This window comes from Scyliorhinus canicula, chromosome 5 (assembly GCF_902713615.1).
Source record: "Scyliorhinus canicula chromosome 5, sScyCan1.1, whole genome shotgun sequence".
NCBI lineage: Eukaryota > Metazoa > Chordata > Chondrichthyes > Carcharhiniformes > Scyliorhinidae > Scyliorhinus > Scyliorhinus canicula.
The window spans coordinates 206354974-206367600 of NC_052150.1; the positions used below are offsets into that span (position 1 = coordinate 206354974).

At 44.3% G+C, this 12627-nt stretch overlaps 1 protein-coding gene across 2 annotated transcripts in view; it reads right to left on the bottom strand.

Moving 5' to 3' along the window:
* Positions 1 to 12627, bottom strand: part of rbm33a (RNA binding motif protein 33a) — a 256149-nt gene that overhangs the window by 148882 nt on the left and 94640 nt on the right. The window lies entirely within an intron of this gene.

Below are 12627 nucleotides of genomic sequence, written 5' to 3' on the forward strand. Positions count from 1 at the left end.
ATTCACAAATATAGTTTTGCAAAGAAATTTGTTGGTCAATAATTCATCCAAACCAATAATGCAATGTGCCGCAGTGGGACATAAATTAATCAGTCTCTGGGAGGTACAGTCAGATGAGAAGGCACAAAACGCAGGTGACAGCCAGTACAAGGTACGGATATGTGCATACCAGTCTCAACGCTACTCGAACAAAAGCAGCAAACGGCAACAAAGTAGATACCCATGACATCTGAACTACGAGAAGTTGGAATAGTGTAGGATTGCTTAATGGTGAATGACATTAATAAATATGGTGATTGATATTTCTTGAATGGTTTGTGGATTTACTGAAGTGCAGTCGATGAATTGTTGCCGCACTTCAGGTCCAATTCCACACAGAACTGGCTCGGAATTTCAAACCACATCTAAAGGTTATTAAGCACCTAAACTATCAGCTTCCCTCTGATAACGACGGTACATCAATAATTCAAGCAAACAAATTTGAACTAATGATTGCATTTGTTATTGAATGAACAGATTTACCAAAGACACAGTGTGATGCAGAAATCTTTTGATCACTGCTCTGTCCATAATATGCTAATTAATACAATGACATACCATGATATACTTGAGCTCACTAATTGCCAGCTGTAGGGTGGTTTTCATGCATCACAATATCTCACTGGTGAATAGGCTGTGGTTACTACAGCAGACTTGCATTTAGAGTCCATGATATAAGTCAGCAAGATTACTCATTATATGGTTGACAGATCAATAGTTTTGGACAAGTCTGTCCAGGTGTTTTAAAATTTTATTTGCACAATCTCAAACGAAAGGGACGATCCCTTAAAACAGAGATGAGAATTTTATTCAGCCAGAGGGTGGTGAATCTGTGGAACTCTGCCGCAGAAGGCTGTGGAGGCCAAATCACTGAGTGTCTTTAAGACAGAGATAGATAGTCTCTTGATTAATAAGGGGATCAGGGGTTATAGGGAGAAGGCAGGAGAATGGGGATGAGAAAAATATCGCCCATGATTGAATGGCGGAGCAGACTGGATGGGGCAAGTGGACTAATTCGGCTCCAATGTCTTATGGTCTTATTTCAGCAAATTGACGACTTCCAAGGTTCGCTGAAACTTTCAGATCCTCATACTAGCTATTCCAGTACAACTATGATACTAGCAGATTCAATATGGAAATTGTCCAGAGATGCTCCAACAAAATATACGGGTATATCCTTTCTTTTTTTAATAAATTTAGAGTACCCGATTCATTTTTCCAATTAAGGAGCAATTTAGCGTGGCCAATCCACTTACCCTGCACATCTTTTGGGTTATGGGGGCGAAACCCACGGCAACACGAGGATAATGCAAACTCCGCACAGACAGTGACCCAGAGTCGGGATCGAACCTGGGACCTCGGCACCATGAGGCTGCAGTGCTACTCACTGCGCCGCCGTGCTGCTCAGGGTATATCCTTTCTGATTAATTTCAACTTCATCCTAATCATACTCTCTAGATTCAGTTGGTAAAAGGCAGTAGTGGAAAGGCTCAGCTATAGCAACGAGTGTCATTTATTTACTAACAATCTATTCAGCATTCAGACTGTGTAATGCTTCCATTCATCACATAATAAAATAGACAATGTTGAAAGCACTATAAAAATGCAAGTTGTTGCTGTTGCTTCCAGCATGGCAGCGAATGTTGGGTCCCACACTCCTGTAACTCCTCCGCATTCTCTTGTCCTCATGGCTCAAACTCTGCCAAACCCGCCTTGTAAACAACTGGCTTTGGACTTGTGGTTCCCAAAGCTTTCACCACTGGGAAGTTTTGTCCTTTGAAGGTTCGGTCTGTCACAGACTAACTGCCACAATTAATCAACATCTCCCTTCATGATGAGTCAACAACGGGATAGTAGAAGGCAAGTTAAATTTGCAGAGGAGGATAGTGAATTGCAAGGAATGTGGTATAACAGACTTCAAGAGTATACAGGCAAGCTGGTGGAATCGGTGGACACATGGCAGATAAAACTTAACACAGAGAAGTGTAAAGCAGGCATGTGTGTCGGATCAGCAAAGAAAGGCAATAGAAAATAAAAGGCACAAACCCAAGTGGGATGGAGGACCAGAAAAACCTTGAGGTATGCTTGCACAGATCATTGAAGGCGGCAGAGTAAAAGAGAAAGTGGTTACAATGGCAGTCTGGTTCCCAGAGTTTATAAATTGAGGAACAGAATTATTCAGCCTCAGGTGGAGTAGAGTGCCCACTTTGGAAGGATATGAAGGCTTTAAGAAAAAGAGTGGAGAAAGTATTTACACTGGTTTGACAGGTGAGAGACTTCAGTTAAATGAGGGATTGGAGAAGAGGGGTTATTATCCTGAGAGAGAAAAAAAGATTGAGAGAAAATTTGATTGAATTCTGAAATGCCATGAATGGCCGAAGCAATAAGATGGAATTAAACTATTCCCACTGGTAGATAGATCGAATGTATGAAGTGGATTATAATCCTTGTCCCTTTTGAGGACTATTCTAGATCAGGTATGCACCTCAGATGATCACTCATTGAAGGTTGAGAAAGACAGGTCTCATAGGTACATGTTAGAGGTGAAAATATTCACACATCGGCCTTTTTAAGTGACTAAAGAAGCCGTTTATTATATCAGATCTGGGAGAAAGGCCTTTGGCTCCGCAGCCTTTGGACAGCACTCTTTCTCACTTGAGCCAAGGTTCGCATTGGGTTAGTAGTCCCCCGTTATACCACGGGTGTTGGGGTCCAAGATAGCCACCCGCGTTGCATCCGAGCCGCGGAAGCCTACAAAAATTTTGAAAGACTGAGAATCGTCCACAAAATGTGTCCTCCCCTGAGATGATCATTGGGCAGGCTTACCCACTGGTGCCCGGTTTGCCAATTTATCCGGGTACCTACGCATCCATCTCGCAGGTTGGGAGTCTCCGGTATGGGGGAGTGATGCCGACTCTTGCCGGGAAAGTGTTGTCGCTGGTGCTGGTCACTAGGACTGTGTCTCCTTTGGCGGGAGTCCTGAACTACAGCACAGGAAGGTGACGCTCCGCATCCAGTGGGGCATCCTAGGTTGAGGACCACCATTGCAAGGTAGGGTGCTTAACAATCCTGTCTTTCTTGTTCTTAGGCGTTTTTCATCACAACTGCATGGTTTCCGACTTAGACAATGTTGATTGCTTTTTCTGCGCTTTCAAGTCTCAGGCTGGGATGGCTTGGAATTCAGCCTTTTTGGACCAAAACCTCCCAAATTCCCTTACAGACTAAAGTGTGGGTTGAGCCCACGAAAAAAGTTGGGGTCCATAAACACCCCCGCCGTATATCGCGAACCGCGGTATTACGGAGCGCGGTATAACGGGGGACTACTGTATACAGATTCAAGGGGTGGAATTAGTTGCATTCTCATTTACATACAATCAATCGACTATATTCGCGTCACAATTCATTACATGCAGTCATTCAATTTTCTTAGCATCCCAGTTATCACACATTTGGTTAAAGTGGGTTTTGTCTCACCAGCCCCTAACTTCATACAGAAGTCATTTAAAACTAACACAAGGACATGTTCTGTCTACAACTGGGGACCTTGAGCTATTATGGATACATTGCATTCCTTGTTCTGTGAAGCTGCTATCAGCAGCTGTTGAGATACTCCCTATAAGTACCCACGCTTGGTTCTCATGAGGTAGTTTATAGTTTGTAACTTACTGTACAGGAATGTGGCTAGTTGAGCCATTTTGTGTCTTTAGTATTGTTATAATAGCTAACAGCCATTTTGTGTCCTTTCTGATATCAACAAGCATTGTGTATACAATATCTATTTCTACAAATTGCCTCTTCTAAACGGGCATCTAAACCAATGAGTACCTTTTGTCTCAGCAGAACTCGTCAAAAGTAATACAACAGCAAGAGCAACCGATACTTTATACCATAGTCCACTAACAGAAAATGTCCCCCAACAGTACATATGGGTCTGAGGAACATAAGAACTAGGAGCAGGAGTAGGCCATCTGGCCCCTCGAGCCTGCTCCGCCATTCAATGAGATCATGGCTGATCTTTTGTGGACTCAGCTCCTCTTTCCGGCCCGAACACCATAACCCTTAATCCCTTTATTCTTCGAAAAAGCTATCTATCTTTATCTTAAAAACATTTAATGAAGGAGCCTCAACTGCTTAACTGGGCAAGGAATTCCATATTCACAACCCTTTGGGTGAAGACGTTACTCCAAAACTCGGTCCTAAATCTACTTCTCCTTATTTTGAGGTTATGACCCCTAGTTCTGCTTTCACCCGCCAGTGGAAATAACCTGCCTGCATCTATCTCATCTATTCCCTTCATAGTTTTATATGTTTCTATAAGATCCCCCCTCATACTTCTCAATTCCAACGAGTACAGTCCCAGTCTACTCAACCTCTCCTCGTAATCCAACCCCTTCAGCTCTGGGATTAACCTAGTGAATCTCCTCTGCACACCCTCCAGCGCCAGTACGTCCTTTCTCAGGTAAGACGACCAAAACTGAAGACAATACTCGAGGTGTGGCCTCACTAACACCTTATACAATTGCAACATAACCTCCCTAGTCTTAAACTCCATCCCTCTAGCAATGAAGGACAAAATTCCATTTGCCTTCTTAATCACCTGTTGCACCTGTAAACCAACTTTTTGCGACTCATGCACTAGCACACCCAGGTGTCTCTGCACAGCAGCATGTTTTAATATTTTATCATTTAAATAATAATCCCTCTTGCTGTTATTCCTACCAAAATGGATAACCTCACATTTGTCAACATTATATTCCATCTGCCAGACCCTAGCCCATTTCACTTAACCTATCCAAATCCCTCTGCAGACTTCCAGTATCCTCTGCACTTTTCGCTTTACCACTCATCTTAGTGTCATCTGCAAACTTGGACACATTGCACTTGGTCCCCAACTCAAAATCATCTTTGTAAATTGGGAACAATTGTGGGCCCAACACTGATCCTGAGGGACACCACTCGCTACTGATTGCCAACCAGAGGAACACCCATTAATCCCCACTCTTTGCTTTCTATTAATTAACCAATCCTCTATCCATGCTACTACTTTACCCTTAATGCCATGCATCTTTATCTTATGCAGCAACCTTTTGTGTGGCACCTTATCAGTGGCTTTCTGGAAATCCAGATATACCACATCCATTGGCTCCCCGTTATCTACCGCACTGGTAATGTCCTCAAAAAATTCCACTAAATTAGTTAGGCACGACCTGCCCTTTATGAACCCATGCTGCGTCTGCCCAATGGGACAATTTCCAGACAGATGCCTCGCTATTTCTCCCTTGATGATAGATTCCAGCATCTTTCCTACTACCGAAGTCCAAAGATGTGCGGGTTAGGTGGATTGGCCATGCTAAATTGCCCGTAGTGTCCTAATAAAAGTAAGGTTAAGGGGGGGGGGGTTGTTGGGTTACGGGTATTGGGTGGATACGTGGGTTTGAGTAGGGTGATCATTGCTCGGCACAACATCGAGGGCCGAAGGGCCTGTTCTGTGCTGTACTGTTCTATGATAGATAAACAATGTAAATTCATAGACACAGACATCGGGTGAAGCATACAGTGTGTAGTGCTGCTCAGTAGAGAAGATGTGTTGAGTGATCAGTTCAGTCCATAAGTGGGTCATTCAGGAGTATGGTAACAGCGGGGAAGAAGCATTTTGAATCTGTTAGTGCGCATTCTCAAACTTTTGAATCTGCTGGCCAATGGAAGAGGTTGGAAGACAGAATAACCCGGATGGGAGGGATCTTTGATTATGATGCCTGCTTTCCCCAGACAGCTGGAGGTGTAGACAGAATCAATGGATGGGAGGCGGGTTTGCATGATGGACTGAGCTGTGTTTACGATTCTCAGTAGTTTCTTACGATCTTCGGCTGAGCAGTTGCCATGCCAGGCTTTGATGCAGCCAGATAGGATGCAACTGTAAAAATTGGTCAGAGTCAATGTGGACATGTCGAATTTCCTTAGTTTCCTGAGGAAGTACAGGCGCTGCTGTGCTTTCTTTTTTTTTCTTTTTATAAATTTAGAGTACCCAATTATTTTTTTCCAATTAAGGGGCAATTTAATGTGGCCAATCCACCTATCCTCCACATCTCTGGGATGTGGGGGTGAAACCCACGCAGACACGGGGAGAATGTGCAAAGTCCACACGGACAGTGACCCAGGGCCGGGATTCAAACCCGGGTCCTCAGCGCCGTAGGCAGCAATGCTAACCACTGTGCCACCGTGCTGCCCTTTCTGCTGTGCTTTCTTGGTCATTGCGTTGACATGGGTGGAGCAGGACAGATTGTCAGTGATGTGCACACCAAGGAAGTTGAAGCTGTCGACCATCTCCACCTCAGCACCATTGATGCAGACAGAGGTGTGTACGATACTTTGCTTCCTGAAGTCAATGACCAGCTCCGTAGTTTTGCTGACTTTGAAGGAGAGATTGTCGTTACACCACTCCAATAGGTTCTCTATCTCTCTCTACTGTACTCTGATTCATTGTTGTTCGAGATTCGACCCAACTTGCTTGAGTCATCAGCAAACTTGTAGATGGAGATGGAATCCACTCCATGAAGTTTGCCACTGTCATGTGTGCATATGGAGTATAGCGGGGACATTGCGGGGTCCCGGTATTGAGGACTATCGTGGAGGAGGTGTTGTTGTTTATCTTTTACTGATTGTTGTCTATCAGTCAGGAAGTCGAGGAGCCACTTGCATAGGGAGGAGCCAAGTCCTAGGTTTTGGAGTTTTGATATGAGCATGGCAGGGATTATGATGTTGAAGGCAGAGCTGTAGTCAATGAATAGGAATCTGATGGAGGAGTCCTTGTTATCCAGGGATGAGTTTCGGGCCAGGGAGATGGCATCTGTTGGTTGTGGCGCTATATGAATTGCAGTGGATCATGGCATGCTGGGAGCATGAAATTGATGTATCTCATGATCAACTTCTCATAGAATCATAAAATCCCTACAGTGCAGCAGGCCATCACCATCAGCCCATCGGGTCTGCACCGACCCTCTGAAGGAGTACTTCACCGAAGCCCACTTCTGCACCTTACTCCTATAATCCTTTCACCTAACCTACACATCCCTGGACACTGAGGGACAATTTAGCATGGCTAATCGACCTAACCTGCACATCTGTGGACTGTGGGAGGAAACCCATACCGACCCCTCTCGAAGTTCTTCATGATGAAAGATGTCAAGGCCACGGGACAGTAGCCGTTGAGGCACGCTGCCTGGATTTTTTTGGCACCAATATGATGGTGGTTTTCTTGAAGCAGCTGGGTCCGCGTAGGATCTGAGTGCACGACCAGGAACCCCCATCAGCATCAGTTGCTTTGTGAAGGTTCACTTTCAAGAAGGCCGATCTGACTTCAGAGGCTGTGACAGGAGTTACGGGTGTGTCCGAGGCTGCTGGGGCAGTTGACAGTGGTTTCTTGCTCGAAACGAGCACAGAATGCATTGAGTTCATATTAGTATTTACCTCAAATCCCCATGTTGAAAGCTGCAGAGTCTAGCGAGATATAGCTACCCCAATTAAGGCGAGAACTTGCACTGGTACACTACAACAGACATACAATAGAAACTCTGGAGTGAATCTGACAAATCTAAAAATCCAATATTTGTCTCATAGAGGAGTTGAAACATTATGAAACATGCTGAGCACACGTGCTGGACAATATTGTTTGTTCCACTCAATATCATTCGAGCAAACAGGATACTGAAAGATGCAGATGGTGACAACCTCCTCACTACACAGGGGGATGGGAACCTGAATTGTAGCTCCAATGTACAGGAGAATAGTGAGGTCATGAGTACGGTTTCAAGGTCGTAGGAGTGTACCGGCAGGGAGGAAGGTGGTTTGAAATGTGTCTACTTCAACGCCAGGAGCATCCTGAATAAGGTGGGTGAACATTTATGCACGGGTTGGTACCTGGGACTTCGATGTTGTGGCCATTTCGGAGACATGGGTAGAGCAGGGACAGGAATGGTTGTTGCAGGTTCCGGGGTTTAGATGTTTCAGTAAGCTCAGGGAAGGTGGCAAAAGAAGGGGAGGTGTGACATTGTTAGTCAAGGACAGTATTACAGTGGCAGAAAGGATGTTTGATGAGGACTCGTCTATTGAGGTAGTATGGGCTGAGGTTAGAAACAGGAAAGGAGAGGTCACCCTGATGGGAGTTTTCTATCGGCCTCCGAAAAGTTCCAGAGATATAGAGGCAAGGATTGCAAAGATGATTCTGGATAGGAGCGAAAGTAACAGGGTAGTTGTTATGGGAGACTTTAACTTTCCAAATATTGACTGGAAACGCTATAGTTCGAGTACTTTAGATGGGTCAGTTTTTGTCCAATGTGTGCAGTAGGGTTTCCTGACACAGTATGTAGATAGGCCAACAAGAGGCAAGGCCACACTGGATTTGATACTGGGTAATGAACCAGGACAGGTGTTAGATTTGGAAGTAGGTGAGCACTTTGGTGATAGTGACCACAATTCGGTTATGTTTACTTTAGCGATGAAACGGGATAGGTATATACCGCAGGGCAAGAGTTATAGCTGAGAGAAAGGCAATTATGATGCGATTAGGCAAGACTTAGGATGCATAGGATGCGGAAGGAAACTGCAGGGGATGGGCACAATTGAAATGTGGAGCCTGTTCAAGGAACAGCTACTGTGTGTCCTTGATAAGTATGTACCTGTCAGGCAGGGAGGAAGTGGTCGAGCGAGGGAACCATGGTTTACTAAAGTAGTTGAATCACTTGTCAAGAGGAAGAAGGAGGCTTATGCAAAGATGAGGCATGAAGGTTCAGTTAGGGCGCTTGAGAGTTACAAGTTAGCCAGGAAGGAATTAGAGAGAGAGCTAAGAAGAGCCAGGAGGGGACACGAGAAGTCCTTGGCAGGTAGGATCAAGGAAAACCCTAAAGCTTTCTATAGGTATGTCAGGAATAAAAGGATTACGAGGGTAAGAATAGGGCCAGTCAAGGACAGTAGTGGGAAGTTGTGCGTCAAGTCCGAGGAGATAGGAGAGGCGTTAAATGAATATTTTTTGTCAGTATTCGCACACGATAAAGGCAATGTTGTCAAGGAGAATACTGAGATACAGGCTACTAGACTAGATGGGATTGAGGTTCATAAGGAGGCATTAGCAATTCTGGAAAGTGTGAAAATAGATAAGTCCCCTGGGCCGGGTGGGATTTATCTGAGGATTCTCTGGGAAGCTAGGGAGGAGATTGCGGAGCCTTTGGATTTGATCTTTATGTCGCCATTGTCCACAGGAATAGTGCCAGAAGACTGGAGGATAGCAAATGTTGTCCATTTGTTCAAGAAGGGGAGTAGAGACAACCCTGGTAACTATGGACCAGTGAGCCTTACTTCTGTTGTGGGCAAAGTCTTGGAAAGGATTATAAGAGATAGGATTGATAATCATCTAGAAAGGAATAATTTGATTAGGGATAGTCAACAAGGTTTTGTGAAGGGTAGGTCATGCCTCACAACCTTATTGAGTTCTTTGAGAAGGTGACCAAACAGGTAGACAAGGGTAAAGCAGTTGATGTGGTGTATATACATTTCAGTAAAGCATTTGATAAGGTTCCCCACGGTAGGCTATCGCAGAATATGCGGTGGCATGGGATTGAGGGTGATTTAGCGGGTTGGATCAGAATTTGGCACGCTGTAAGAAGACAGAGGGTGGTGGTTGATGGTAAATGTTCAGCCTGGAGTTCATTTACTAGTGGTGTACCAAACGGATCTGTTTTGGGGCCGCTGCTGTTTGTCATTTTTATAAATGACCTGAAGGAGGGAGTAGAAGGATGGGTAAGTAAATTTGCGGATGACACTAAAGTCAATGGAGTTGTGGACAGTGCAAAGGATGTTGCAGGTTACAGAGGGACATAGATAAGCTGCAGAGCTGGGCTGAGAAGTGGCAAATGGAGTTTAACGCAGAAAAGTGAGTTGATTCATTTTGGAAGGAGTAACGGGAATACAGAGTACTGGGCTAATGGTAAGATTCTTGGTAGTGTGGATGAGCAGAGAGATCTCGGCATCCATGTACATAGATCCCCGAAAGTTGCCACCCAGGTGAAAATGAAAACCGCTTATTGTTACGAGTAGGCTTCAATGAAGTTACTGTGAAAAGCCCCTAGTCGCCACATTCCGGCGCCTGTTCGGGGAGGCTGTTACAGGAATCGAACCATGCTGCTGGCCTGCTCGGTCTGCTTTCAAAGCCAGCGATTTAGCCCTGTGCTAAACAGCCCCTTAGAGTTGTTAAGAAGGCGTACGGTGTGTTAGCTTTTATTGGTAGAGGGATTGAGTTTCAGAGCCATGAGGTCATGTTGCAGCTGTACAAAACTCTGGTGCGGCCGCATTTGGAGTATTACGTGCAGTTCTGGTCGCCGCATTGTAGGAAAGATGTGGAAGCATTGGAAAGAGTGCAGAGGAGATTTACTAGGATGTTGCCTGGTATGGAGGGAAGATCTTTTGAGGAAAGGCTGAGGGACTGGAGGCTGTTTTCGTTAGAGAGAAGAAGGTTAAGAGGTGACTTAATAGAGGCCTACAAGATGATCAAAGGATTAGATAGGGCGGACAGTGAGAGGCTTTTTCCTCGGATGGTGATGGCTAGCACGAGGGGAGATAGCTTTAAATTGAGGGGAGATAGATATAGGACAGATGTCAGAGGTAGGTTCTTTACTCAGAGAGTAGTAAGTTAGTGGAATGCCTGCCTGCAACAGTAGAGGACTCCCCAACATTAAGGGCATTTAAATGGTCATTGGATAAACATATGGATGATAATGGAAGTTTAAATGGGCTTTAGATTGGTTTCACAGGTCAGCGCAACATCCGAGGGCCGAAGGGCCTGTACTGCGCTGTAATGTTCTATTGTTCTACACAATTGTCTCAAAGTTAGAACTCAGTTTCTCTAGATTCAGTCGGCAATTGGTTCGGGGAAACTTAAAATGTAAAAATTATCCATTGTTAGATTGTGGTATCTTACAATTTATCCATGCGTTACTGAGGTAATGCATCCATGATTTGCACAGGCCAGTTGCTGTCTTTTAGGAAAGGCCTTGAAGGGGATATACTACATCCTCTGACACAGAAATTGAGGCCCTTGAGTACACAATAATGCCGAGGTTTACAATATATATAAACTTCTGAAGCCTCGTCAGCAGATGAACTCTGCTTTTACTTTTTAATCCAATCATATAATCACTCTTTTTAATCGTATAAACCCCTGGTACAGCTAGACTCCTTCATGCAGTATCCTTCTGTGCCCCAAGCACATTCTAGGAATTGTCTTTTTTGCTTTACATTTCCTATGCTCTCTGTAGCTTCACCAATTCTTTATTTTTTTCACTTCAATGTGCATGGTCAATACAACTTATTCTGGGAATACTCCCAAGTCTCATCAGAATAATCAGTGACCACCTTTTCATCTTGTAGGGGGCTGGGCAGAGATACAGTTGTACCTGTAGCTTATCCAATTGTAAATCTGTATTCCTGGCTGAAATGCAAACTAATGTTTTCTGAAATAAATGAAAATATTCAGTAATAAGCAATTTTACTGATACTGTTCAAGGAATGTTATTTGTAGAATTTCAATTCAAATTTTCTTTTTTCTTTCATGGGATGTGGGCATCACTAAAAAGGCTACCGTTTCCTGCCCATCTCGAACTGCCATTCAACTAATTGGCTTGCTCGGTCATTTCAGATGGCAGCCAAGTCAACCAAGGTTGCCTTGGGGTTGAAGTAACATGTAGTTCAGACCTGCTAAGAATGGCAGATTTCATTCCTTAAGGGGCATTAATGAATCAAGACATCACTGCAGGAGTTCATCAGGCAGGTGCCCTTGGACCAACCATCTTTAGCTGCTTCATCAATGACGTTCCTTCCACTGTAAGGTCAGAGTGGAGGTGTTCGCTGATGATTGCACAATGTTCAGCACCATTCTCCATACTTCCCCCCCCCCTTTAATTCATGCACATATTCTTTAAATATGAACCACTGCCTATCCACCGTTAAACCCTTTTGTAAGTTTTTTCAATCTATCATACCAGTGTCAAAGAAGAACAAGGCAACGTGCCTCAACGATTACAGTTCTGTGGCCTTGACATCCATCATTATCATGTTCTTAGAGAGGTTGGTCATGAGTCACACCAACTCCATACTTCCAAAATGCCGTGAACCACTGCAGTTCACATACCGCCACAACAGTCCACAGCAGACACTATCGCCCTGGTCAAACACTAATCCCTGGAGCATTCTCGAGAACAAGGATTCCTACATCAGACTCCTATTCATTGGCGACAACTCCATCTACAAGTTTGCTGATGACACGACCAAGGTGGAAAAGTGGGCAGCATAATCAAACACTCCTTCCACCCGGGTTATCCTCTCTTCCAACCTCTTCCATCAGGCAGAAGATACAAAAGTCTGAGAACACGTACCAGCAGATTCAAAAACAGCTTCTCTTCCACTGTTCCAAACTCCTGAATGACTCTCTTATGGTCTGAACTGATCTCTCCACACATCTTCTCTACTGTTGTAGCACTATACTCCGTATGCTTCATCCAATGTCTGTGTCCATGTATTTTCAGTGTATTTATCATATGT